Source organism: Falco punctatus, assembly GCF_963210335.1.
Source record: "Falco punctatus genome assembly, chromosome: 14".
NCBI classification, from domain to species: Eukaryota; Metazoa; Chordata; class Aves; order Falconiformes; family Falconidae; genus Falco; species Falco punctatus.
The window spans coordinates 7,178,886-7,205,359 of NC_137594.1; the positions used below are offsets into that span (position 1 = coordinate 7,178,886).

The 26,474-nt window shown below is 40.4% G+C and overlaps 1 protein-coding gene across 3 annotated transcripts in view; it reads right to left on the reverse strand.

Moving 5' to 3' along the window:
* WWOX (WW domain containing oxidoreductase) overlaps positions 1 to 26,474 on the reverse strand; it is a 550,369-nt gene that overhangs the window by 38,246 nt on the left and 485,649 nt on the right. The gene's annotated exons all lie outside the window — the stretch shown is intronic.

Genomic DNA, 26,474 nt, shown 5'->3' on the forward strand with positions numbered 1-26,474 from the left:
AAAAGAACTGCAAGTTCAGATGAACTTTCTCAGACTTCTCATGACCTCATCTGCAGTGGAGTGGACTACCGGTTGATATAACTTAATTGCAAATGCAAATGCTTATCCAATAAGAAAGCATACTTAAAAAAAGAAAAAAAAAGGGGAAAATGTTACCATCTAACTTAATTTTCTGTGTTGGTGTTTGCACACGCCAAGATATCATGTGTGCTGATAATAACTGAAGTATGTGTCATAAGATGTATAAAACAATCCACTCATGTAGCCATATGCTACAAATGGTTTAAAAGCATCCAGGTATCCTTGCAAACTGCAACAGCAGAGAAGCTTTCCTTTTAATTTTTCTTAGACTAGGTGTTAGTGCAAGTTACGACCAAGAATTTAGCACATCCATTCAAATTATACCTCCAGCACTAAATCCAGCACAGCAGTAATTTTCTAGTCTTTCATACTTCCCAACTTAATGAAAAGAGACATTAATGTCCCAACCATAGATTAATTAGATGGAATCATTATTTCCCAGGTATCTTTTGCTAATACACATATTATCATTGAACACTACCAACCCTGTTTGGAAGGTTAATGTTATTTTGGAAGAATATTTACAGTATCAGTGATAGAAAACCCAATAACTAAAAAAATATTTTCCACCTGCAGCTGTCATCCATCCCACACAAGCTTTGAAAGTTTTCCACTATCTGTCAAAACACAGGTTTTGATGCAATAAAGACTGTAATTATTGAGCATTTACAAGAAATAGTATTTTCCCTCTGGTACGTGTTATAACAGTTGTTAACATGCAAGTATGAATACTAATGCTCCAAGCCCACCTATACTCTTCAGGAATAAGGATTTTTTTGAATACTGATAAAAAGGCAAGTATAATAAAAGAGCAAGATAAGACTGAGTACAGGTCTCGAAAACTAAACGTCAATCTGAATAAGGTTTTTAGAGCCATAAGCAGTTGATTTGAAGCAGAGTTTGGAAATAAAGCTGGCAATTAGATCCAGGGATATAAACAGCACTTCTTTTGTGTGGAAAAAAAATGATCCTTTTGCAACCAAAATACAAGGCTACAAGATGTGTGAAGGAAACAATACAGAGTATGCATCAAAACAGCTCTGCAGATGCCACGCTAGCAGATGGCTTAAGCCGACTGAATTACTGTATAAACATTTAACTGAAAGTTTGATTTTATAAGTGTGGAAATTATACAAAACAAAAAGAAAATGATTGTAAAAAGCACTTAAATTAGTAATTTGTAATTTCCTCTGCTAAGATGGCATAGCTCTGCTGCTTTGCAAGAGTCCTTTGAAGATGGAATTCTGGAAATCTCTGGAAGAAATTGCACACTGTAAAAGGGAGCTCATATGAACACACAAAACTAAGCGAGACACTTAAAGGTAAATATATACCTTTCCACTGCTGTTACAGCTCAAATCCATTCCAACTGCAAGTTAATAAAACCCTACCCCCCCCTCCCCACTCTCCATTTCCTCCACGTCTAGATAACAAAGGCTGCATCTCTCTGTTTATATCTCAGCAACTTCTGCAGCAACCGCTTGTCGTGTCACTGGGGCTCCACTGCAATACGTGGGCAGGAAGGGCACAAGAGGAAAAAAAGGCTATTTGTGCATAGATGGCTTCAACAAATAACAATCAGAAGGCAGAAAGACAAAAATATACAGGAAAGGGGAGCAGAATTAATGCAGAAATAACATGGCTTCTTGCTACAGTGTACAGTCCAGATAAAATAGTGTATCACTGTTGAATTGATGGGTTTGGCCTGATTAATGCTTAGACATGTGTCTCAGATGAATGTTTTCTATCATTTTGCAAAGAAACAACAGTGCAAAACGGGAGGCTGGTGATGGGCACAGGGTCTTATCCCGCTTTACTGAATGTCAAAGCAATCTGTCTTCAACCTTTCCCACCACAGCGACTATTTTTTCTTCTGGCTTTACTGGTGAGCAACCAGACCCTGACGGTCCCGGCACTGAGTAGTGTGACAGTGTCAAACCTGATCCTTTAAACACGGTGTTACTGTAGCACCATTGGCGTTAGCCTGTACAACATCCTCTTCAGCCTGCTCCATAGAGCAAACGTAACCATGGCTGCTGCTTATGCTGCACATATTTAGACTTCTCCACTCAGAAGGCTAACTGTTTTACATTCCTAGCTTCTCTAAAGCCATAATTTGCTATTCCATGACTGAGATGGCAATTACATTGGGTGCAGATAGTACTAATAAAAGAGTAAGTCAGCTTCTCCCTCAAAACCTCTGTTTTCCCAGCTGCCCACATTCCAAATTCCCCATTTGGTATAATGATCAAAAAGAGCTAATAACTCCTCCCTTTAAGCAGTTTCGTTCTGCCAGGAACAAAATAAATTATCATCCCACTTACATCCTAACACAGAACAGTTTCTCGTAAGCCTTCCCCCCTCATCTTCACTCTTTGCCTTTTCCCTTTCATCCCCTTGTTTGTAACTCCTTCCTTTCCCATTCATCCATTCCACTTCTCTGCTTGGGATTCCCCGATATCCCAACACAGAGATTCTGGCAATCAAATTGATTTAAGATTTAAACCATGGTGGTTTAAATCCTGCTGGACAGGGTTTTTAAACCTTATAATTAAGAAGTTAGTCTCTCTTATACCTGGTGTTGACCCCAGAGAGGCAAAGGTGAGAAACCCCCTTGCTGACTGCAGCCCATGGGCAGCGCTGGATTCTGATCCCACGGGTGATTTAATGAACAGATCCAGTTTGCCGAGCTTCCCTCTCCACTTTCCTTTCAGTCTTTCTCACTTTCCTCTCTCCGATTTTAGGAACCCACTAAGCCTAACTCCAGAATGGGATTCAGGATTTGTATTTCTCTAATGTTTGACTATGAAATGCAGAAGCTGGGGTTTGTTTTAAATATCCTGGTAGTGGAAAAGCTATTAAACCCCCTTAAAGAAAATAAAACAACTCAAACATTTTGACTCAATAAACCAAAAATCTATATTAAAATGCAAAGAAAATGACATTTGCTTAGGGTGGGCCTTAAACAAAGAAGTGACACAGTAGACAAAACACTTCATGTATAACCTAAGATGACAAACATCATGACAGTGATGAAGTTCCACAGCATTGTCCTCATGTCTAAACCCTGTCTAATTAATATTTGATGAGAAATACATTTGATAACAGGACAGACTTCCAGTAATCAAACTATGATTGATCTATGAGCACACTACTAACAAAAAACATTCCCATACGATCTTTGCCTGCTTAAGCAAATTATCTTTAAATAAACAAGTAGTACAGGGACCTAAGGAAAACATTAACCTCTAAATTGCCTGTTCTTAAACGTTGTTGAAATTGGAGGGCAGAATTTTGTAATGACTCGGGTCATAAATGATAATATGAGAAGAATATTTAACTGGAAGTCCGGAGATTCTGCTACAAACAATTTAATTCAACCAACTACAAATTTCTACTCTGATTCTAAATACCTTCTCTGGGTACTTTTTACCTGTGATGTACTGGAGGAATTGGAAGGAAAAAAAATAAGGTATTGTGGAAAACTGAACTTTGATTCTCATGGCCAGGCATGTTAACAGGATGGTCACTTGCATGCACTACAAGCACATTTAAACCCTTCCTGGTTCCTGAGATGATCAGAAGAAGAAATTCAGATAGACTTTGCATTTTGGAACAAGCACTTCTATGCAAAGCTCCCTCTCTTTTTTAGGATGATAGAAGTTGGTGCATTTCTTCCATCATCCTAGGAAGTAAAATACATTATTAAAACATATAGTTCAGCTATAGCATTGTAAACCATGACTGCTATCTGGGTTCTAATTTTTAATTTCAGTTCAATTAGTATTGATTATTCTGCTTGCCATCCCTGGCCTCTCACCCAGCTCCAGGGAAGGAACATCTGTGGGTGACACTGTCACCATGGGATCCCACAGGCTGTGCCCAGCACTCCACCATCAGTCGCCACCGCAGGGGACCCATCCAGTTTCACCATGGTCAGGGATCTCACCCTTGCTCTGCTGGCCCTTTCTACAGGCGAGCTGCAGGCAGAAATGAGCTGCATGTCCTGGGCACGACAGCCGCGTGCTGGTGGCACGCACAGGGATCACCCAGGTGAGCCAGGGACCCACTCGGCAGGGCGAGGGGCACCTCAGCCAGGATGCACCGCCACCCCCGAGCGGCAGCTGCCGGCGCTGAGCCCAGCTGGGAGCTTTCACCATGTGCAGGTTCAGAGGTAGCACACACGGGAACAGACACAAGCATAACCACAGGCTTATGTGCAGTGACACCGGTGTCATTTACATGTCACGTACACTTAGACATCTCTCTTGGCAACTGAGAGCGATGAAATCCTGTTGTACAAGGTGTATTGCGTGCAACAACTGAAATTACAAGCAACAAAACCAAAGCATGCTTTGAAAGGCTTCTGTAATTTATATCTGATTGACAGATTTTTGCAGAAGAGACACGCATTATTCTTACATATGAATATACAGGGTAGAAAACAAAGCCCTCATATTGCCAAACAGTCCAGGCCACGGTTTAACAAGCAAAATAGATGTTGGCTACAGAGCACAGGCAATCCTAACTCGTGGTGGTTTGCCGCCCACACTAAACTGAGTCATCCCAGCGGCTCTGCATGAGTAAATGCTTACCAACACGAGGACTGCAATGAATGCCTCCCCAGTTCAGAGCTCAAATTCAACTTATTCTGAAACCAACAACTATGACAGCGTGGGAGAAAACAGGATGCCCACCCCTCTGCCTTTCATATAGCAGAAGAGATAAAGGAGGAAACCAATGTATGATGAAATGATATATGCTTCTCATTAAGAAAAGTGACAATAGCAACAGACTTGTAGAAAGTCTATTAGAAACAAGACAGACCCTTGACCCAGGGGAAATTTAGCTATTTCTGAACATGAAGACTTCTCAGCAGCCAGTTATGGGCAGGGTGTTCTCCTAACTACACCCTAGCTTCTTTGGGGTAAGGGCCTGGGCGTGATCCATCTGCTCAGGGTCAAGCTCCTGGGGCATCCTGATGTCTAATGTAGAGTTATGTCTCACGCTGCCACGTAACCAAGAATAATTACCATGGTGAGAAGGATAAATTTCTGTGGATAGATGGTGTGGCTGAAGTTTCTTTGGGAAGCCAAGTTTGATCGTGTAGAGTATGTTCAAAAGTCCTTTACTGGCTGCTTCCACGTCAGGTCGGGATGTTAGCACCTCTGCCCCTCGTCTGGCTGATCATCACGTGCCAGCCAGCAGCTACCACCCTGAGCTCTCTGCAGCCCCAGCTGCCCACGTCATCACTCCAGATTTGTTTCAGTTAAAGATTGCCTTAGCAGAGACCTATTATTTAAGCTGCTGAAGATATCAGGCTTATTTTGCAAAAGCTATGTTAGGGCAACGGTGGCAGCAGTTCTGTCAAAGCCATCATGACGTGCAGCTTGACGTGAGCCAGGGGCAATAAGCTTTTCAGCAGACACAACCCCCATCAGACGACGATGCATGAACATAGCCTTAGAGCTTGCTCAGACATCTCCGCAGGATTAATGACAATACCCAAAAATCACGCTGGTAGGAATGAGCACACGTGAAAGCTCTAGTAAGTTAAAACAATAGCGGCAAAATTCTTGTTCAAAAAAGGAAAAATAAGGGAGCTCCAGTACGAAGCATTATAGGAACGATGAATTTAAAATAGATGTGGGCAAACTCCTGCATTTAAGAATTCCTGTAATAAGTGGATGCTTTATCCTCAGTACTCTAAAATTATCAACTGCTTATGCTATCTACACTACAGAAACGACACACAGTGACATGGAGAAGCAGAGGAACTTTCAGGAGGCAACAACAGGCCATTTTCTGCTGTTGATGGCTTGGTCTGACAGAGCACAGATAAAAGTTCAGACTGCTCAATAGCCCAGAACTCACTTAAAGGGTCAATTGAAGCCACGGCAGAAACATCACCACCTTCTGCGAATGCTGGGCAAACAGCACAGCCATGGTTTGAAGTTGATTTCCTTTCCTTTCAAATAAAACAGTTTTTGAATTGATTAGAGGTAATAGAATTATTGGATGTTAGCAAGGAAGGGGATTTAAAGAAGATGTAATGACACCATCAAAGCTTTGTTGGGTTGCTTTTATTAGCCTGAATCAGCTTAGAGCAGTCCTGACACTAAGAGGTTAGAGGAAGTCTGTTACAGGCTTGCCTATGGGATGCATGCATAACAAAATCCTTTCCTAAGGGCGAGGGGGGGAGAGAAAAAATTGCAGAGACACGCACCAAAAAAGAACGACAAGTACAGTACTTTAACAGGGAATATTTCCTCAGAAAGGAAGCAAGCAATGAGGCTAGGAGAGGAATAAATGGTGTAGAAATGACAATCGCTCTTCAGTCAGGGCCCATGACTGCACTCACTGCTGATAAGATCCAGCATGTGTCAGTTGTCAAGTGTCTCTTGTCACACTTCAATGTGAACTTTACAGCGAAAGGGGGACAAGAGGCAGTGAAGGGGAAAATGGCACGGCTCAGAAGGACTTGTGCACTCAGTGTGAAGCCATTTCAATTTTATATTCTAAAGGACTTTGTAGGTGATCCCATGAATGCAATTATTCTCACCTAATAAAAGCAACATATGCTAAGACAATTAAAAGATTTTATTATACATCTATTCATTGTATTTAGTTTTAGACAGCGGATAAACCTAATTTGAAACAAGATGTTTGCAAGGCAGGAAGCAGAAATTATCATGGGCTGTATCTATAAGACTGTTAGTGATTCATTATGTTCTTTATATAAAAAGGTGAATTAATAAAACCTTCCTCTACTAATGACAATTTCACCCAGCAAATGAACAACCTAATTACAAAGCTCTCATTAAAACTGCGTAAGTTTAGGCTTAGGGTGTCCAGTTTGGGTGAGTGTACATTAAAGCTACTTTATTAGCCATCAGGAATGGCTACTGGCAGACGTATTCTTAAGTCTGACGTAAACCTCACACGCTCGCTCCTCCAAGACATAAAAGTTATTTCATCAAAAATTAACTCCTCCACTTTGGGTAGAGAAATAGCATTGCCCTGGTGGTCAACAAGCTGAGTTTCTCTAGACTCGCATTATTGAAAATAAACTTATCAGCTCCAGAAAACAAGTGGGTCCGGTCTGTAGTTCACAAAGTAAAGAAGATTTAGTGCTGTCAGACCGAACCAAGGCTTAGAGTTGCTTCAGAACGAACTCAGCATCGGTGTTAATTTTAGAGAGCCAAGGAAACGCTTCTGAGTAGAGGATAAGCTCATGGGTGAAGTTTCCTAGCAGACCTGGAGTGGAAGCTCTGGTGCAGCTAGTCAGTGTGGAAGTGAGAAAGTCGTGGGTAATTATGGCAAGATTTGCATACGACCGCAGTGACTCCCCTCATTGAGGCAAACGAAGGGTAAAAAGGGACTCGGCTGCTTCATGCATAACTAATATTATTATTGGGTCACCTAAATATCTCCTATAGACAGCAAACAGCAGTTACGGGTGGGTTCAGTCCGGATCAGCCCCACACAGTTAGGAGTACCAAAGGCAGATGCTGCACGTGCAAAACACAATTGAGAACCTGTCCCCTCTTTCTCTTGCCGAATGAGCAATGTTAGAAGCCAGCCCTTGAAACCACAGTCATGGCATGCAGGTAAATTCCACATTTGCAGAATGAATTTTTGATCCTCTTAGCAAGAGGGATCACAAGGGAAACAGTCAAAGTGCCTGACTGCAAACCAGGTAGCAGCAACCAAAACTTCAGCGTGGGGCCAAAAGCCTTTCACAGCTGATCATTAGCTCTCTAAATTCATGGGATAAATATGGTGAAAAATCCATTAACAGTGAAAATAAACAGGAAAAGAAAATGACCTAGAAGGTAAAAAAGACGTTAAAATGTGCATTTTTTTGGGTCTCCTATAGCGTCTTTAGCCAGGTACAAGTTTAGTGAATCCTGTCACCAGAGCACAGAGATGTTCTGTTTGTCCATTTCTGGGGGAGTAGAATGAGACATCTATTCTGGGCTGGCAGGGGAGAAGCAGGTTTAAGGAGCTTGATGCATTGCATGTGTGTGGAATAAGCTAGCTCCTGGCACCTCTCCCACGAATTCTGGACAATTCTGTTTAAGCATTACCACTCTACTTGTTCATAGTATGCCTCACAGTTGCAACTGCAATGACACGAGTGATTTTTCTGGCATGAAATTCAGCAGTACCCACTTGAATTTCTGCCACAATGTCTGGTCTTTGTTAGAGTTACTTTCTTTGCCTTTGGGTGAGGGCAGAAAAAGAAGGATCAGTATCAGTTGCCTACTGCAGGTACTCCAACCTGGGTACTGGTATCAATACCAGCTACCATAACTGAGACCATATTGAAGAGAAAAACGGATTGAGGTTAAAAATTCTGAAGTCCTTAAAATAATTTCTCTTCACTAATGGAGCCACAGTATGATTTACCTGTACAGCATTACACACATATGGAGATACACAAGTATCTCCATATGTGTGTGATGCTGTATAGGTAAACCCAGTGCTATAGGTTTTACATCATGCAAGTTGGTTCTTTTGACTTGCCTTCAGCAAGAATGAGAAATGATAAAACAGAGTCAGGAGAACACCCTGACTTGGGGAGCATCAGATGAAAGTGTCATCTTGAGAAAAGTACCATAATTGCTGAATGCAGGTTTATAAATACTATTTGACTGATGATTTAGAACAGCGAAGCAAATGGAAAGCATACCTAAACGTGACAATCATCAGCTATATTCCCACCGGTACTTGAATACCTATGAAGCAAAAATATCACCGAAGATCTGGCTAGCATGGACCACGACTCATTAATAATACAGATATTTATCAACATTCTGTCATAGATACTCTTAAAAAATAACTGCGAATTCCATCTAGTAGCATAGATTCTTTGCCTGGTTGCTGGTATTGAAAAGTTTATCCTAGTTAAACTTTGGGCTATGATACACACGCAGGAACTCACTGTTCTACCTTCCTGTCCCACAGAGCAACTCCAGGGGATCCCACTAAATGAAGCCGCCTTCTTTACTCCAAGGACCTTTAAAGAATACCAAAAGCCAGACTCTCTTCAAAGGTTGTAAACACTTCTTTTTGGAAATTATCTCAACTGTACACATTGAACTTTTTTTTAAATTTTATTTTCTTGATGCTGGCAGATTTTTTTTTTCTCTTTTATTAAAGAGCCAGCCCTCTACCCTTCTCCCTTGCAAGAGGGATTTCTTTATTAAAATCTGCATCATTATTCCCTTATCCCCACTGCTCCCCATCAGCTCGCAGGCCTCTATGCTTCGCTTAAAAATAAAAATGTGCACATGGGTGCAAGAGCCTGATGCAGAGTGTAATGCGGACCATACCTTAAAGGAAGCAAAAAACTGTGCAAACTGGCTTTAAGCTGTGAGTGTGTGATAAAAAAGCAGAGTCTGGTATTAACGTTCCATCTAGGTCTTTGTTTGAATATACAGATTTGGAAAGGAAACATATGGATTTCTCATTATTTATATGACCAAAATCTCTTTTTAACTTGGCACCTCTTTATGATTATATTAAGTAAATATCTGCTGTGCAATGATATTTTATAAGAGGTCATACTGCTAGTATGTAGGTTTAGTCATACAGCTGTTGTATCCAGCATTTTATCCTGTGAGCCCTTACACAATTGAAATGTATACCACACAGCCCACCAACAAACGAGCAGCTCAGTGCATTACAGTATGCACAGATTAAATAAGTATACAGACATTTGATTGCAAAACACTGCATTTATTGCTGGAAAACATTGGGACACCGCACAACATCACTGTATTTTTGGTAGGGCTACATCATCTGAGTGTGAAGCAACTATTTGTAACGTACCACAACCACAAATTTTAAAGTACCATGTTAATACACGATCACTATGTACTACGGGGGAAAAAAGGCAACAATGACAGGCTTTTGGCATCTTGGTTTGGTTTTGTGTTTTAGGTGTTTTGGGTTTTTTGGTTTTTTTTATTTGTTTGGTGTTTTTTCCCCTTTTCTTAATTGCCATGATACTCTGCAAAAGCTTGCTGTTCTACAGGGCAAAATTTAAAAAAAAAATAAAAAAAAAATCACCTGATCTTGATGTTGGAAAGGTGCCAAGCCCATCTGAGGTCCAAATCTATATGTACATAAAAAAGCAGGAAGCAGTCTTAAAAGGAAATGCTAATTAGCTTCCTGGGATTTCAAATTTTAAAAGCTTCTGTGATTGAATTTATTTTAGCAATTCTTTCTTTAAGGAATGTGAAAATTGGCCCTACAGTTGAGACTTCAAACAAAACAGGATGAAGAAGCAAAATCCCTAGTAATATTGCCTATTGCACTCAATATGATTATAGTCATACATTGAGGACTGATCGATAAAAGAGAATTATACATCAGTATAACGACTATAAAAGTAAAATGACTTCTGGTCAACTTTATCAAAATACTTAGAAAAGCTGGAAGAGTATTAGCAATATTAAATAGAGAACAACCAGCAGTTTGAATAAGGGGACAAAAATGGGCTCTCAGTGGCAAGAGCGCTGTGATTTTTACACTGGATGAAGCATAAATTAAAATCTTCTGCATTATTAACAACAGTGAACATGTCCTTTGGGGCACAGATAGTAATGAAAGTTCACATTTGAATTAAAGCGTGGACACTGCTGGATAGAGACAAAAAGTAAGGCAGAAAAACATGCAGACTATTTATGAAGGACAACCTAAGGCAAACACACTACTAATACATGAAAGAGTAAATCAGGAGTTTGCAACGCCGCTGTTGTTACCCATATGATTACCACAGCTACCAGACCTAGCTCTGGAAAAGTCTGGTTTTAACATCATTACATTATACAAAACCTTCAGTAATGCATCCAGTAAACCCCGGCTCCAGGACCCAGCCCCTTCAGCGACGCACCCTGCAAACCCTCATGTATCCAGAACCGATGCTTCAAAGTCAGCTATGTGCAGATGAGCCCTGATTAATTTGGGCATCTGTGGGTTCATCTTTTAATCACTCCTTAACAACGCTTTTAGTTCCACGCTGCTCTCCAGGAGGGAAGTTTTTCCATTTTCCTGGATCAAGCCACCTTGCTAAATGCTAACAGCAACAGCACAAATGCAGAACAAAAGCATATTTACTGCAGATTGTTTTCCAAGCTGCTACAATATTGATTTAATATTTCAGGAACCACTGGGCTTCATAGTTCAGCGCATGGGACATCACATATATTAAAATTTCAACTAGCTAAAACTCTTCTGGATGTTCGACCAGGCTAGCGGCGTTCTACAAACTACCTGATAGTCTCTCACCTTGCCCTTATTATGAAAATTATGCATTTTGTCACGCTTATGCAGAAGGGTTGCTTTCAGCTAGGGGCTCAGAAACACCAGTTTTAAACACTTCAATTTTTAATGCAGGTCTTGTTTTATAGAGGTGACAACTGCCAGTTACAATTGCGCATTTTTAGATTTTGGAGCAGCGCAAAGTCAGTTTGTTTCCTTGAACTTTCAGAGTGTATGAAATAGCCAAAGTGCTTAACCCAGAGATGGGTTTAGCCCGGCAAGGGTGGACGAGACCCTTTCTAAGCGCATGGTCAGGGCCATCAGCCGTGCCCGTATTTACCCTCTTCCTTACCCCCAGGGTGCATCAAGGGAGCTCAAGGGACCGTAGGTGCTTCTGAGCTGGTGAAAACAAGACAGGGCATGGCCAGGAATAGCACACACCACCCATACATTCACTGAGCTTATTTTAAAAATAAGTTAATAGGAACTAGAGCCCACTGAAAGCATTTTTGTGAGGGGTTACAGGAGACTCGGGTCTCTGGGAGATGAAATATCTGTACCCAGTGGAACCACGCAAAGGCGAGACTTCAGAGCTGCGTCTTGATAGCTCCCAGAGAGAATTAGGAGGAATTAAAAGTGCCTTGTTTATTCCACTGAACACTAAAGCCCTGAAGAGAGACCAAATGAGTTTCTCCAGTGGGAAAATCTGCCTAAGGGAACAATTTAGCCCTTAAGAAATATAAATTAATAAAAAATTAGTGCCCTCTGATTGTTTTGCCTGATGATAGACAAATACTTTGTGGAGGCTTTAAAAGATGTGGCTGTGCAAATATTAGGATTTTCCAAATTAAATATTTAGGCATTAATATTTTTACCAAAATCCTGCACAGGGAGAATTTTTGAGAATAAAATTCAGACAGACATAAAAATTAGGGAGAATTACCTTGAGAAAACATTTAGAGAAATATCGTCTAGGATTACCTTTGCATTTGAAACACTGAATGCGACGGTTACAGGATTTTCCAAAAATTAAGCAACACGTAAGATCAGGCTTCCTGATAAGCTTGCTGGGTGAACTGCAGTCAGATTCTTAGAAGTTACACTAACGTAGCCTACTCTCAATTTCTGACATATGCATCTTTATTTTAAGGTACGTTTAAACTTCCTTTCACAATAACAGAGGTCAAGATAGGGATATAGCTTAGCATCCGTGTTGTTCTACCATTTGGCTGGTATTTAACGGCAGTATTTGTTGCCATGAAGCAGCCTTTTGAAAGATGATCACTGTACCTGAAATGTGGATAGTTATAAAAATGGCATTAATTTGCTTAGACCGGGAGATTTTCACAGGAGAGCAACTAGCAGAAAACATTATGAAAATGTCCAAGAGGACTGGTAATTGAGTTGATTAGTATGACCTTGGTTATGAAGGTAATAGAAGAGTGAATGGTGCTTAGACTGAGTTATAACCCTGCTACCTTGCTCGGAGATGTACTGAGGTATGTAATTTGTTCAGGGTGAATCCGAGTAGCCTCGCCTCTCCCTGACAGGGTAATACACTCTGACTAGCAGAGCTTGGCCGGCCACTTCGCCTACCCCAACAGAGTAAACAGTGCAGGGTCAGGCAGGGGATGATGAACTGTGTGCTTCCCTCAGTTCAATATGGTAATTTTCTGCTGGCAGACACTTTCTGTTAAAGGTTTCTTTTAAAATTAGGCAAATTAAAAATAATTTAAAAGAACCCAAAGAATGGAAACTTTCCAGTTGCAGAGCGCAGAATCTACGTCCTTTTGAATTAAACCCCAGATAAAAGCTATCTTGATTTACCTACTCACCCGACCACATAGTTCTGGTGTTGCTTTTTAACCCATTGTGTTTCAACCCTGCAATAACTCCAGAAAGGCTTCAAAAGAAGTCAAGGTTTGTCTTGCAGAAGGGGGGCTTTATTTGTTCAGAAACTGCTTCAGCTAAAGACCTGAATGCACAAGTCCTTGGACTGCCTTTCTTTCACTAGATTAACTGTGATTATTTAAAGATGTTTCAGGTGGCCTCCCTTTACAGGGAAAAAAGGCACCCAAAACAATTAGAGGCATTAGACAATTAGACAAAGAAGATGAGGAAACACAATTCTAATTGCTGCACTTTGTATTCATGCCCCCACCAGAACCCTGGATGTGATATAAATTATCTATCAGGCATCCATAGAATATATGCTTCGAGAAAAAAGTAGTCACAGAAAGTAATTTTAAAAGTTCTGTGAGTAATCTTGAAAACATCAGAACACACATTTTTTAAAAATCAAGGAACGGACCAAAAGCAATGTCTTCAAAGTCAGCATAATTTAAATATTACCCCTTTCCTTCCATCCCTGACGAGCTGTCTTGCTATTTTATTGCAAGTTTCACAAACGAATAACTGGCCAAGGTTCTCTAGAAGGAAAATGCCTACATAAAAGATTCAATTAAATTAAAATTACTGAGTTCAGTCTGTGTGTGTTCAACGCAAACTCTGCTTTACTAGGAAACCAGGCACAGATATTCAGCTAAAAATTGCCACACATTAGACATGTAATTTCAGACCATATTTCCCTACAAAGTACAAATCAGCGCTCTTTTGGTTTCATAGCTATCAGGATGTCATCATATTCTTTTTCTGAGGAAATCTGAGAGGATGAAAGGAGGCGCTTAGGAAAGAATTTTGCATTTTCTCTTAGAAATTAAAAATCTTTCATTTCTTCTCATTTATTTAAGTACCATGGAGAAATGGGGTTAGAAATGGATTTAGAAAATAATCCAAGACATCTAAAGAAAACTATAATCTAAATAACATTCCAAATATAATCATTTCAGAGGCAGAGGAGCAAAAGCAGTTTCTGTGTGCCCATGTATTTCAGAGACTTGCAAAAATGCAGGGCTCTCTGAAATCAGGTGTTATATATTCGGCTCTCATTTCACAGAGCTAAAATCAAACTGAATATTTAATTCTAAGTATAAACTAATGACCTGATCCTGAATCATGTAGCATGAAGATAGATTACTGTTGACATGCCGAGTCCCAGTGAAATCCCTGGGATATTGTGTGAGCAGAGCAGCCCGCCTGCGTGCTACACAATGCTCCAAACAGTAATGCTGAAATGGAGTTTGGGATATTAATTCACAGTTCCCATATTTAACACAACGATTTTAATATCATTCCTCCAGTTGTTTTGAAGGTCATTGGATCTAGACGAAATTTCCCGCACTCAAAACAACGTGCGTGGTATTAAAGTAATAATGGACTTTCATTTTAACGTTCTGCTGTGGAAGGTTTGTATCTCAAAGTAAAATAAAACCAACTCCAGCCAAGCCTTGAGCTGTTTGTAAAAGTTCACAAGCTATCAAGCAGGACAGATTTACTTGTGTTTTACCAGTTCTGAGCTGACACTAATTATCCCACTGTGAACTCTGGATGAAATCCTCGTCCTGCTGAACTGATGGGAGATTTGCCACTGGCTCCAACAACACCGGGAGTTCACCCTCTGGCTTCGGCTCCGTGCCACAGCCTAATACTTTCTGCGTAATCAGGCCGATAAAAGTTTATCTTGAGAGCCAAAAAATATTAGGTCAACCTGTAATCACTCTGATTTTTCTCCTTTCGGAGGGGCAGCTTGTTTTAGTCAACGCGGCAGCCTCTCTGCTCGGTGCCGCCGATGGAAGCTGCTCAGCCATCCTTAAGGGAGCTCTGCCGGAGCCAGCGTCCTCCGCGCAGCTTCAGCTGGTGCATTTAGTGAGCGCTGATGTTAATTTATTAGTATGCACTACCCAAATTCAAAGACTTTCCAAGGAAGTTTGACTGCAGCGGTAGCATTCTGATTTATGAAGCTTGGTTATCATTTTTAAACCACAGCCCTGTCCCCAGCCTGACTCGACTGACAATGACATATACACAAAGTGTTTGTCAAGCCTCGCAGGCTGACTTCTTGTCCCCATGGCAGCTCTTCCCCATGCTGGGACCAGTTATACCCCAATCCCCCACAGGTGGGTCAGCTGGGCACTTTGACACCTGCCTGTAACTGGTTCCAGCCGTAGGTATCAGCGCAAACCTCTGCCCATAAGCAATTAATTCAAAAAACCCCAAACCCGGTTACATGAAACCAGTGGTGTGTAATTGAAGTGTGCACTGCAGCCACTACTGCAGTTAGGGATTTCCAGGCAAACCAGGCTTGTACAAAAAAAAAAAACCAAAACAAAAAAACCCAACAAAACCCAAAAACAAACCCCACAAAAAAACCCCAAACACACACAACACTAAAAAACCAGCAACAACCAAAAAACAAACCAAAAAAAATCACCAAAAAAACCGCTAAACACAACACAAAAGAAAACCAGAAATCTAATACCAGACATATGACTATATACGTGCACTTGCATGCCAGCACGGATATTTGTTTGCTGCTTCTAAACCTGGACGTTAAATGCTCCTTCTCTCTCTACACTAGACCACCAAATTTTCAATAGACCACTTCAGAACATATTTGAACATGCCTACGTAATAGGAGCAAAATGTCAGACAACCAAAACACCCTTCCCATGCGGACAGAGAACATTCCCCGTTACAAACATAGAGCAAATGTAACTTAGAGGAGGTATAGGCAGTTAGGGAGATCTAAGCAAAGGAAACGTGCCTGTCTGGAGTCCAAAAGAATTACATTAAAGATGCTCAGGTGTCATTTTAAGAGTCTGTATCTTGACATCAAGCAGCCAAAGATACTTTCATGGTCTTTCTTCAAACAAGAAGGCAGAAACACAAGTAGGGATTTTCTTTTCTGCTCAGCAAGATAAAAATGGAGTATAAACACCAAAGTATTTATTCTCACAGCAATCCCATGAAATGCACTGTTGTTCCCATTTAAACAGATGAGGAACTGAGTCACAGAAAGACTATCTGGCTCATGGTTTTAAAGGTTGCTTTAAAAAATCAGCTGAGGATGCTGGGTTCACATCCAGTGTTCGAACCACAAAACCAGCATTCATCCTTCATAATAAGGTCAACTTTTCATTCAATAACTATGCTGAAGGAATCCAGTAAATCCTTCTGCAAAAGCTGCTAAAAGCTACATGACATTAAGATGAAAACTAGTAAACCTGAGCTCTAGTAACATACCCACTCAAGTAGGCTCCAAAGCAAATGCAGAAAATAGGTGTTTCATAGCTGAGGCAAGACAGAAAACCAAAATGTCTTTGCAAATGATTTTGTTTGTGTGAGCAACATGCTTTTGCTGAAAGACTGGTGTGTGCAAAAAGGGTATATTTTTGGTATGTCAGCTTCAATTACCAGCAATCTAAGAGTGAAAAGCGACAGCCTTCTCCCAACCACCTCCTCCAAAGGAGATGCCCATCAGCCGAAAGCCCAGCTCCCCGGTGTGACCTTTCTCGCTTTATGACTGGGCAGAAGGGCACACAGCCATTTTATTTAAACTTGTTTTGAGAAAACTGCTTGTTAGATGTTGATATCTAGCAGCCACTGCCCTCTGAAAAGAATAGAAAAGAATATTCATGGCCGGCGTTTCACTTCAAATGCTAACACGATCAGTTTGAACCCCAGTACACCCTATATCTCTGACTTGTTTCATACATATTCATGGCCATTTACATCATTTTATGGAAGAATGTTTATGAGGATGCACGTTGTACTGACTCTTGCTGCATTTATTCCTAACGTGCATGTTAAAGAAGAAAGCAGAAGCAGTCCTAGCAGGCGAGCTGGCTCCTGAAGGAGGCAAGGCAGGAAAAAATCACAGCGCCTCGAGCCCACTGCACTGCCAGACAAAGCAGTTTCGGCACAAGTTGCGACATTATACCGAACAGTTTTTATCAGGCAGCTATTAAGAGCACTTCACAGCCTGCTCCTCTCCTCTCCGTTTTGTTTTCCCTATTTAAACAAAAATTACAGTCTCTCGTTTCACTCGTGTGGCTAAAGGGCCCCGTAATCCACTGTATCCTTGGCTCTGTCACTGTGCTTGCTGACCCTACAGTGAGCAGGCTCTGACCACCAAATGCGAGCAGAATAAATTATCGCTGACACTCCAATATTTAATTATGCAGCTGTCAGAGCGGCTCTTTCGAAATTCATTTTAATAAAGTGGGAACTTTTTCCTTTCAAGGTTAGAGTCAGGGGAGTCACCTTCTGTGTCAGGCTGAGGTCTCCACCATGAGCTTTGCATTCTTCCCTGAGAAGCCTGTCACTTGGCCTGATAGAAGGACCAGATAACGGCACCGATGTCTATTGGCCTCCCCCGCCCTGCCTGAATGAACATCCTTCATTTAAACCCACAATAATGAGGACCTCAAAGTCAGACAGGCAGCCACAAGGGCAGCTCGTCAGGAGAAAAAAAAAAAAAAAAAAAAAAAAAAAGCCTTCTTATTATAAAATTCACTCGATGTTGTAGCTGCAATCTAAAAGTAATCATGTTCATCTCGCCGTTTTAACTGGTTAACCAGAAATATTTAACATGTTAAAAAATGTGAACGGAAACCAAATGTATGAAGCCACGGCAGCCTGTATTTATCTGCACCGCACTCAGACAAGTAGGGGAATACTGCTCTGTATTTTGCCATGAGCAAAGTAGCTGACTAGATCTTTTTGCCAAATATTGAGAAAATAAAGCTATACAATGAAACTCTTGATAAACACGTAGTGTATAATACACAATGTACACGTACCACAATGTGCACAGCATATTGATCAGACGTGCTTTCTAAGAGACTAAAACGAAAAGCTGCTGGGTGTATACATAGCTTTGCATACGCACACATACACACACAAACATAGCCTATCTATCACTACATACATGGAACAACTCTGTGTAATGAGGTGCTGGCCATAAGAAACCTTGCCTTCATGAAAACAGAGACTATTTTAAAATGTGGCCATTTCTCAAGCAAATCTTCCTGTTTGCAGGTCCCTGCTTTCTAAACTTTTGATTTTTGTAGTGTGCAGCTGGGAGAAAAATAGATTTTTGGGCTGTTTACCACAGCCCAAAAATACATGAGCAAGTATGTAGTTGACCTAAAGTAGAAGAAACAAAAAGCCAAGCAAAAAAATAACCTACATATATTCCAAATCTTTTTGTTTCTATGTGACAACACTTCTAATTTCCAAATAACAATGTTAATAACAACTTTGATTTACAAGCTATATTTCTTCCCTGGGTTTCTATGGCGCTATATGAGCACTGGAGATTTAGCTACACAACATTTTCCCAAGCACGATTATACATCTTTTACAAATGCTGAAGTGAAAAACACATAAATTTTGTGTGGGTTGGGAATTAAAGCTCTTAGGGAAGGCCCGTATCTCCCAGTTTAAAACAAAAGAAGTTTTGTTAATGAGAAACAAGTTAACAGGATACCATTCCACATGCCATAGGTGCTAAGTGACCTATCCCGAGACACAAAGTGTCCCAAGAAAAGAAATTAAAGCTTTTGCAACACTGTTTTTGACTTAATTTGATCCACAGTGAAGTCACAGCCAAGAGAGAACGGTATGACTTGCTAGTACAAAATGTTTTATTTTCTGGATTCATTAGTACTAATGAAGAACAGGTGTGAGGTATCAGGGGAAATGCTGTGCATAGCAGTTCTCCAGCACATTCTCCTGCTCAAGTCATGCCTCAACATTTGGTCTTTCGCTCTTTCCCTGCAAGGGGGTGCACTTTTTATCTTCCAAATACTACACAAATAAATCACCATCCACAAAGCTAGTGGAAAAAAAGTACGTAGTGCATAGAAAAAAGGTAAGAGTTCATTCAGGTTTCACAGTTTTCCCAGATATGCTGGGTTGTGCTACAGGGCTTCACGGTAAAAAACGAAGCGGAAATAGCTCGCTGTTGTATTACGTATGAATATGTATGTTAGCTGTTTTCAGTGTGAGATCAGAACTTCCCACCAACAATCAGACTTTACCACCTTTTCCTTCCGATTCACCTGTTTTCCTCGTACCCCCCTAAAGTGGTTAATAACATACATCAGGGCTTACCCCATCCAATGCCAGGTACCTAAATAAGAACCTTTGAGTAAATGCGGTTGCTCTTGTCCTCCTTTTGCTAGTGGAGTTATCTGACACCTTCAGAGGCTGAGCTAGAAGTTAATTGAGTTGAATGACCCTTTGGTGGTAGACACTGCACTGGATTTGTGTACACCACCATGGGTGACATCTTGTATCTTAGAAGCCTTGATTAAGTAGTGTGAATCTGGGTTTTGGTCAGTTATTTATTAGCTGCACATGAAATACATAGGCAACAGGGCCCCGCTTCCAAGTGGTCTACACGGGTTTCTGTACTATAAACAACAACGGCCAGCCTTTTTTTACAACTTACGCTAAGATTACCTCTCGCTACTTGCTGCTTTATGTCCTCTTGCTTTATTTTTGGCTGCGTCATTTAACTTTGGTGGAGACAAATATTTTGACATATTGCTGGCGTTTTGGCCTCAGCATGCACAAAGCTGCATGCCTCTTCTCATCGGCTTGGAGTTCACCACAGATGCTTACCGTATGGAGACCATGCCTCCAGGAACTGAACATAACACCCTAACGCATAAAGAAAATGTATTTCTATTCTATTACGAACCTAGGGAAATAAGTAGCTTAAAACATTATTGTTTTCAGTGTGTTTTAACTGGATCACTTCAGCTCCACACAGGCTTGTGAGGGTTTCTGATGAATACTTTGCTCCAAGCCGGACAGTTCACCTCCTGGTGTCAATCCAAACAGATTGGCTGAATCCTACTTGTCACTAATTTTTGCAGTAGAAAAATAATTACAGAACACAACATCAGGGGAAAAAAAATACCCTATCAACCTGGTGTGACACACACACATAAATGTGCAAAACAACCCAGCTGAACAACTCACAAAAAGGAACAATTGTTGAATGTACAGAAGAGTCAGGGCTGTGATTCTCACGCAATAACAGGGGAAGTGCAAATAAATTCTGAGTCAATGAGAAGGCTTACACTAACCTGGCATTGGGAGAGTTTTCAGTCCACAAATTCCTTCACAACTGAGTAAATTTAAAGAAATAAAACTAGATTGAGCATTGCTTTAATACCTGCTGGTGTAGTTTCCCACACTGTTCACTGGCTTGTTAAATATGAAAAAGATTTCCCTTGCAAAGCAGCAGTGAGAAATACAGTCACAGATGGGTTAATTGTTCACTCCTCGGATCTTACCGTTTTTATTTTGGTTTAAATATAACCTGTTATTATAACAAGAAAACTCCCTGGCCTTGTGTACAAGACTCAAATATAATCAGCGATATCACACTGTCCCTTAATAGAAGGTGCAATATAAAAAAGATCATTTAAGATGCCAGTAGCTTCCCTCCTGACCCTGCCTGGCTGAGAGGCAAATTGCATTAGAAAATGACATGCCATTCATCTCACGAGTAGTTGCAGGAACATTTAGCTAATTAAATGATTAATAAATTTAACACTGCTTTATAATTTCATTTAGCCGTGTTGGAAATCAAACGGTGCACTGCGTGTGCACCGAATGAGATTAGGTGGGAGTTGTGGGTTTCACTGGCTGCCCTGGTAATTGAGATTAGTCTATTACTACAGTGACCTTTTTAACTTTTATATTCTCTTGTTAAAGTGAAATAAAATTTTATTCACTTTTCAGGCATATTTACTTAGTGAAATTTACGTGAAATTAAAGAAATACCAAGCTAAGAAGCATTCCCGGTACCTGTTTATTCTCTTGATGTTCTTTTATCCTTATTTCACACCCCTTTGTGAATTCTTGCTTTAATCTGGCAGCCCCACCACCACCACCGCACACTCTGACACAAACTCCTTTTATCGCTCAAAAAAACCCCCAAACAACCCACAACACCCCCAAAATGTGGCAAACCCAAATGTCAGGAAGCACATCCAACATCACGGTGATGGGTTTGGAGCAGGGGGGTTGCTACACACAAACCCCCCATAATCCAGATGCACCTATATATATTCACCCATGTTTACTGTAGCTTTATCTGGACATTACCTCGGGACCTGCAGTTAACTGGTGAATCTGTCTGTTCTAGCACAGTCAGCTAAGCCATCAGGATGCTGTGGCTGTAGCCAGCTGTGGACAGGTGCTACATTTATGTTATAGCAAACACCCCCCCACTATTTGTACACCCATCCTTACACACAACTTTAGAAAAAAATACCCCCACTTATTCCCAAGCATCACAATTTGCTACGGCATTATTTATCTGTATAATTGGTGCTTAAACTCCGTTTCGGAGGAGCAGGAGGGGACCCTGAGGACAGTGACAGCTCACTTTTGTCTTACCCAGCTTATGGTTAGAATTAGAGGTTGCTGCTGATGTGTGGCAATGCCCAATTTGGTACATCAAAAAAAGAGAATCAATTCACAATTTTGGTGTGATTAATACTGAAAATAACATTTCTACATAACAATTATGGACACTGCGTCTTCAGGTCGTCAACACAGGTTAAAAGGTTAATACCCAGGTAGTTCAAATAGCCAAATAAACTCAAAATACCTCTTAGAAATAACCTTTGTCTATCCAGGCACAGCTTGCAGTTATCTTAATGTTAAAAGCATAAACATCTATCCACATAAAATTCATTTCAGCAGTACAAGGACTCATTTTATCAGTGCTTGGAAAACTTGTCAAGATTACTGACACTTAAGCCAACTCAGAACAAATTTTCAATCAATATGTCTAATGCTAGGAGGGATGTTTAATGTGTTTCCTTTTTGAACAGATGTGTGTTTATAATGTAGGGGGAAAAATTAAAATGCATATCATTACTGAAAACTGATTTCTATCTGAATCACACAGTAACCATTTCAGAAAGTATGTTTCAAAAGGACAAGTCAGAACAGTGTTGACTTTTTCCAGAGATCCTGATCACTCAAGAAAGGGATAAACTACTTGATAGACTGTTCATACAATATGGATATAAAATCCATGGTGGCTGAAGTGAAACGATGTAGTGGAAATGGGATCTGACAAGAGTAAGTAATGGTTCTGCTCACTTACTCTGGTAAAATAAAATTCCAATACAGATGGGCCCAACATGTGGGAGAAAAAAACCTGTTACCAGCAAATGCATTAAATATAGCAACTACAGCAACAATTTCATCTTGGAGGCAAAAAAGGCCAAACAAATTATAGGTGATAATTATAACAGCTATTTACTGTGATAATTGGAAGGGAAAATTATTCCTGGATTTCCAAACAATGCTGTCTCCACAGATGTGAAGAATCATCAACAGGATGCAGAAGTACAGTGGTGTCTTGATGTAAGGGAATAAATTCTATTTCTTTGGACTCAGTGACTAAAGTCCACCTGGCTCCAGAGGGACTGGATTTCCACCCAGCACCACGGGGTTATTTCCTTGCCCTCAGGGCAGCAAAAGCCAAACTCATGGCCATGAGGGACCAGTAAGTAATGTGAGGTAAGCGGCACCTCTGCTGTTTCTAGGTTTGACTAATGTAGGTGTCTGTGTCTCAGCTTAATGTCTAGACTTCCGTTACCGTCAGTGAAGAAAAAGGCACTTTTTGAGAACTATTCATCTGACCTCATTTAGTCATTTACCCTAAGGTGAGATAAGCTGTGGTACAGAAGTGTCACCTTCTCTCCTTGGGCTACAGACAGAATCAAATCCTGCCAATTTTATGAAAAAAAAAACACCCAAAACAACCTGTCACTAGGCTCCAAGTTCTTGACAAGAACTGAAAAATAATAAATCCACTCCGAGGCCTCCAGAACTTGGCTCTTTCTCTAACTCTGTGCAGGATCAAGAGCTCAAACATCCCTGTGACAAAGGCATGATATTCAGTGTATTCACAGATTCAGCAGCTTTGACTTAGGAAGTCCTTTGAAAACTGGTTCTTCTACTCAGGACTTTTCCAGGAATGGTCAGTCATGGCATTTTTATTTTTTTTTATTTTTTATTTTTTTTTTTTCCTTACGGGAGTGGGTGGTCAGTGGCATTTGGATGAATATACATTATGTCTGCCAGGGAAGATAATATATGAAGCTGATGATCTGGTGACATGTTCCCTATAGACAATATCTTACAAATGTCAAGAGGGAATACTGTTTTCTATAAAAACAATGACATATGTATAACGGAAGCTCTGCCTCTAAAAAAATACAGCTTGTACATTGGGCTTTCTAGAACTGAAAGTGTAATGTGAATTTTATTTCTTGGAAACAGAGATTATTTATGCTGGCAACTACAGACATGAGAGGATCTAAATAGCCATTATCCACTCACAATTGTGAGAAGCAGGACAACTCATCCAATTTTTCCAGGAACTTATGTCCTCTAGTGTCTCCCTAAGCCATGAATCATATTCCTTCAGATGAGATCAACTGCAGGTTTTATTAAAAGAGAGGTAACCTATAAAAAAACCTGCTGCAAACAAACAGATAAATCCTAACAAAAAGGCTGGCAGAACTCCTATTAATAAGTAATTGGGTCTACAGAAAAATGTGACAAACCTTGAGTAGACTGATTGATAGATTTTTTTAACTTTTTTTTTTTTTTTTTTTTTTTTTTTTTTTTGCATTTTTGGTATAAAGGACCTGATAGTACTAAATCTTCAGGAGTGAAAACAGTCATTATTAAAATAAGCACTTGGAACCTTTAAATATCAGTAGTTTTGTCCACTTCTACTTACACAGCATCCACTTTTGCATCAAGGTAATCTGGCATCCATATTCAGCTTTAACTTAAATACACCTTCAAGGCTACCTCTATGAGTTCTAATAACGTGCACTGATGTGGAACTATGGTCATTGTTTCTTATCATTCCCACCGGGAAACAGTGTAAGGTCAAGCCTGTGTTTCAGTAAGTAGCCTTTGATTTTAATTACCTCATACAAAAGATGAAATCTGGGTTCCAGTAAAGGCAATATGAATTTTGACATTGGCTTGAGTGAAGCTACGATTTCATCCAAGGTTACTGAATGCGCTGTTGCGTATGCACCTGCTTGTACATATATCCAAGGCTCTGTAATCTAAGATTTCATATTGCTTATTGTCAAGCGGAAAACAGAACCTTTAAAAACATCTCATTCAAATGGGTACGAAAGGTCTGCATATGAACTTGATATCAATCACCTTTCTTACAATGTACGAAATGAATTTATCCATACCGATAAGACTGTGTCATCACTGGGGGCAAGAATTTTATGTAGGTCAAAGCCACACTTAGCCACTTGGACATGAGGTTTCCAGGACAAGACCAAAAGTATTAATGGGAAATGATTTTCCTCTTTTGAAAACTGTTAAAGCCACATTAATTATCCATTGTCAGCAACAGATCAATTGCTACAAAGGTGTCATGGTTATAAGACAGCCTTTGCAGACTGCGGTTCATCTACTGCCTTGATTCCAGATGAGCCACCCAATCCCATCACATCCAGACTCTCGCAGGGCAGTGTCTGTGTCACTATGACATATAAAAAAAACGAAACAAACAAAAAAAACCCAACCCAAAACATTTCTTCTAGAACTTTGGCTGATGGAACTGATTCAAAACAACATTCAGAAAAAGCAACTACACCAACACTGAGGCTAATTCACCTGGCTTTAAACTCACTTTGGTCTTCTGAATTGCATCCAAATGATATATCTATGGTTGTCTAAATTAGACAGTATGGGTATCACCCATAAGAAAGTTTTCAATATAGTCCCTTGGCTGTGGAAAAACAGCTGTGTAAATTGTGTTGCAGCTTGGAAAAGGCTGTTCCCCAGTTACTAGCCAGGCCAGCATCCCCTACCCGCAGGCACCACCACAATTCTTGTCCTTTTTCCTAACAGCACCTTCTTTTAATTTAATTCCATGTTCTCACACAAAATAACAGGTAAATGGAAGCAGAAATGGTATTTTTAAGAAGTAATCTATCTATCACTTCTTATGCATAAGTATTTAACTAGTAGTGACAAAGCAGCTGTTATTTTTCACACTTGAAAAGCATGGTGATATCTCAGTTACCAAGAGGTGGCAAATGAAAGCATTGTCAGCAGTTGGAATATAAACCTTGACTTTCATTTCTAATGATGATTTAGCAGCTCAGAGATGTCAAATTTATGATGAGCATGATCTGACGTTCTGGCTATTGAAAATGGGACACATTTAGCAAAAGTTAACACAACAGACAAATATGCTAAGGAGAAAGCATCCCTAAACACGGTCCTGAGTTATTTGCTGGTATCTACAGTGGACTGAGAGCTTTGTATGGCAGCTTGCTGTTGCCACTGGACATTCCTGAAGTACTAGGAGGAATCCACGTGTTGGCTGAACTAATTCTCTTGGCTCAATCAGACAAGAGTAGTCTTGACCTCCTAGCCTTACTGTAAATAAAGACACGTTGCAGGATATTTTTACACATTGCTATTTTAGTGTGTTGTTCATAAAGTGAATTCTAGCCTAACTGTATCCATGTAGGTCTCACTGCTACTTCCCCCTCCCCCAAAGAGTACGCTTGAATAATTCTTAAATGGCTGCCTCAGTAAAAAATTTGGATATGCGGTACGAGTAATACTATTAAAAGTAAAAACAAAGCCTGTTACTTCTGTTTAGGGAACCCTGGCAAATCTTGTAGCTCACGGTAACATGAATTTAGCTGTTTTAATTTCTTAGGTTGTTTAATTTTAATTGGAATATTGATTCTCAGACTAATTTTTGTGCCATCAGTGTCAGATCCCTGCCTCGCAACCACTGGGATCAACCCAGCTAGCCTGATGCATTGAGCTCTGCCAGGTCTGACTCTACCCCAGACTGACGTATCTTTCAGGATTATGACTCCTGCTAATGGGCTATAATCAAGGCTGCAATCTCTGAGAAGCCCCAACACCGTGGTTTGTGGCCAATGGACCTGCACAAACTCACAGATCTACACCAGATGCCTCTACTGGCTCAAGCTCAAACCACCCTTTGACTCAGCGCGTAACCTGGCTGCACCATGCGGAGGATGCAGATACTCCCACAAGATCTGCTGGCGCTGGCGCTACGCTCCTGGTTATGATGGATGATTTTCACTGCTAATGAGGAAGAGAAAGAGAAACTGAGCGTGCGTTGGTTCCCTTCCAGCAGCCTGTCCTGACTG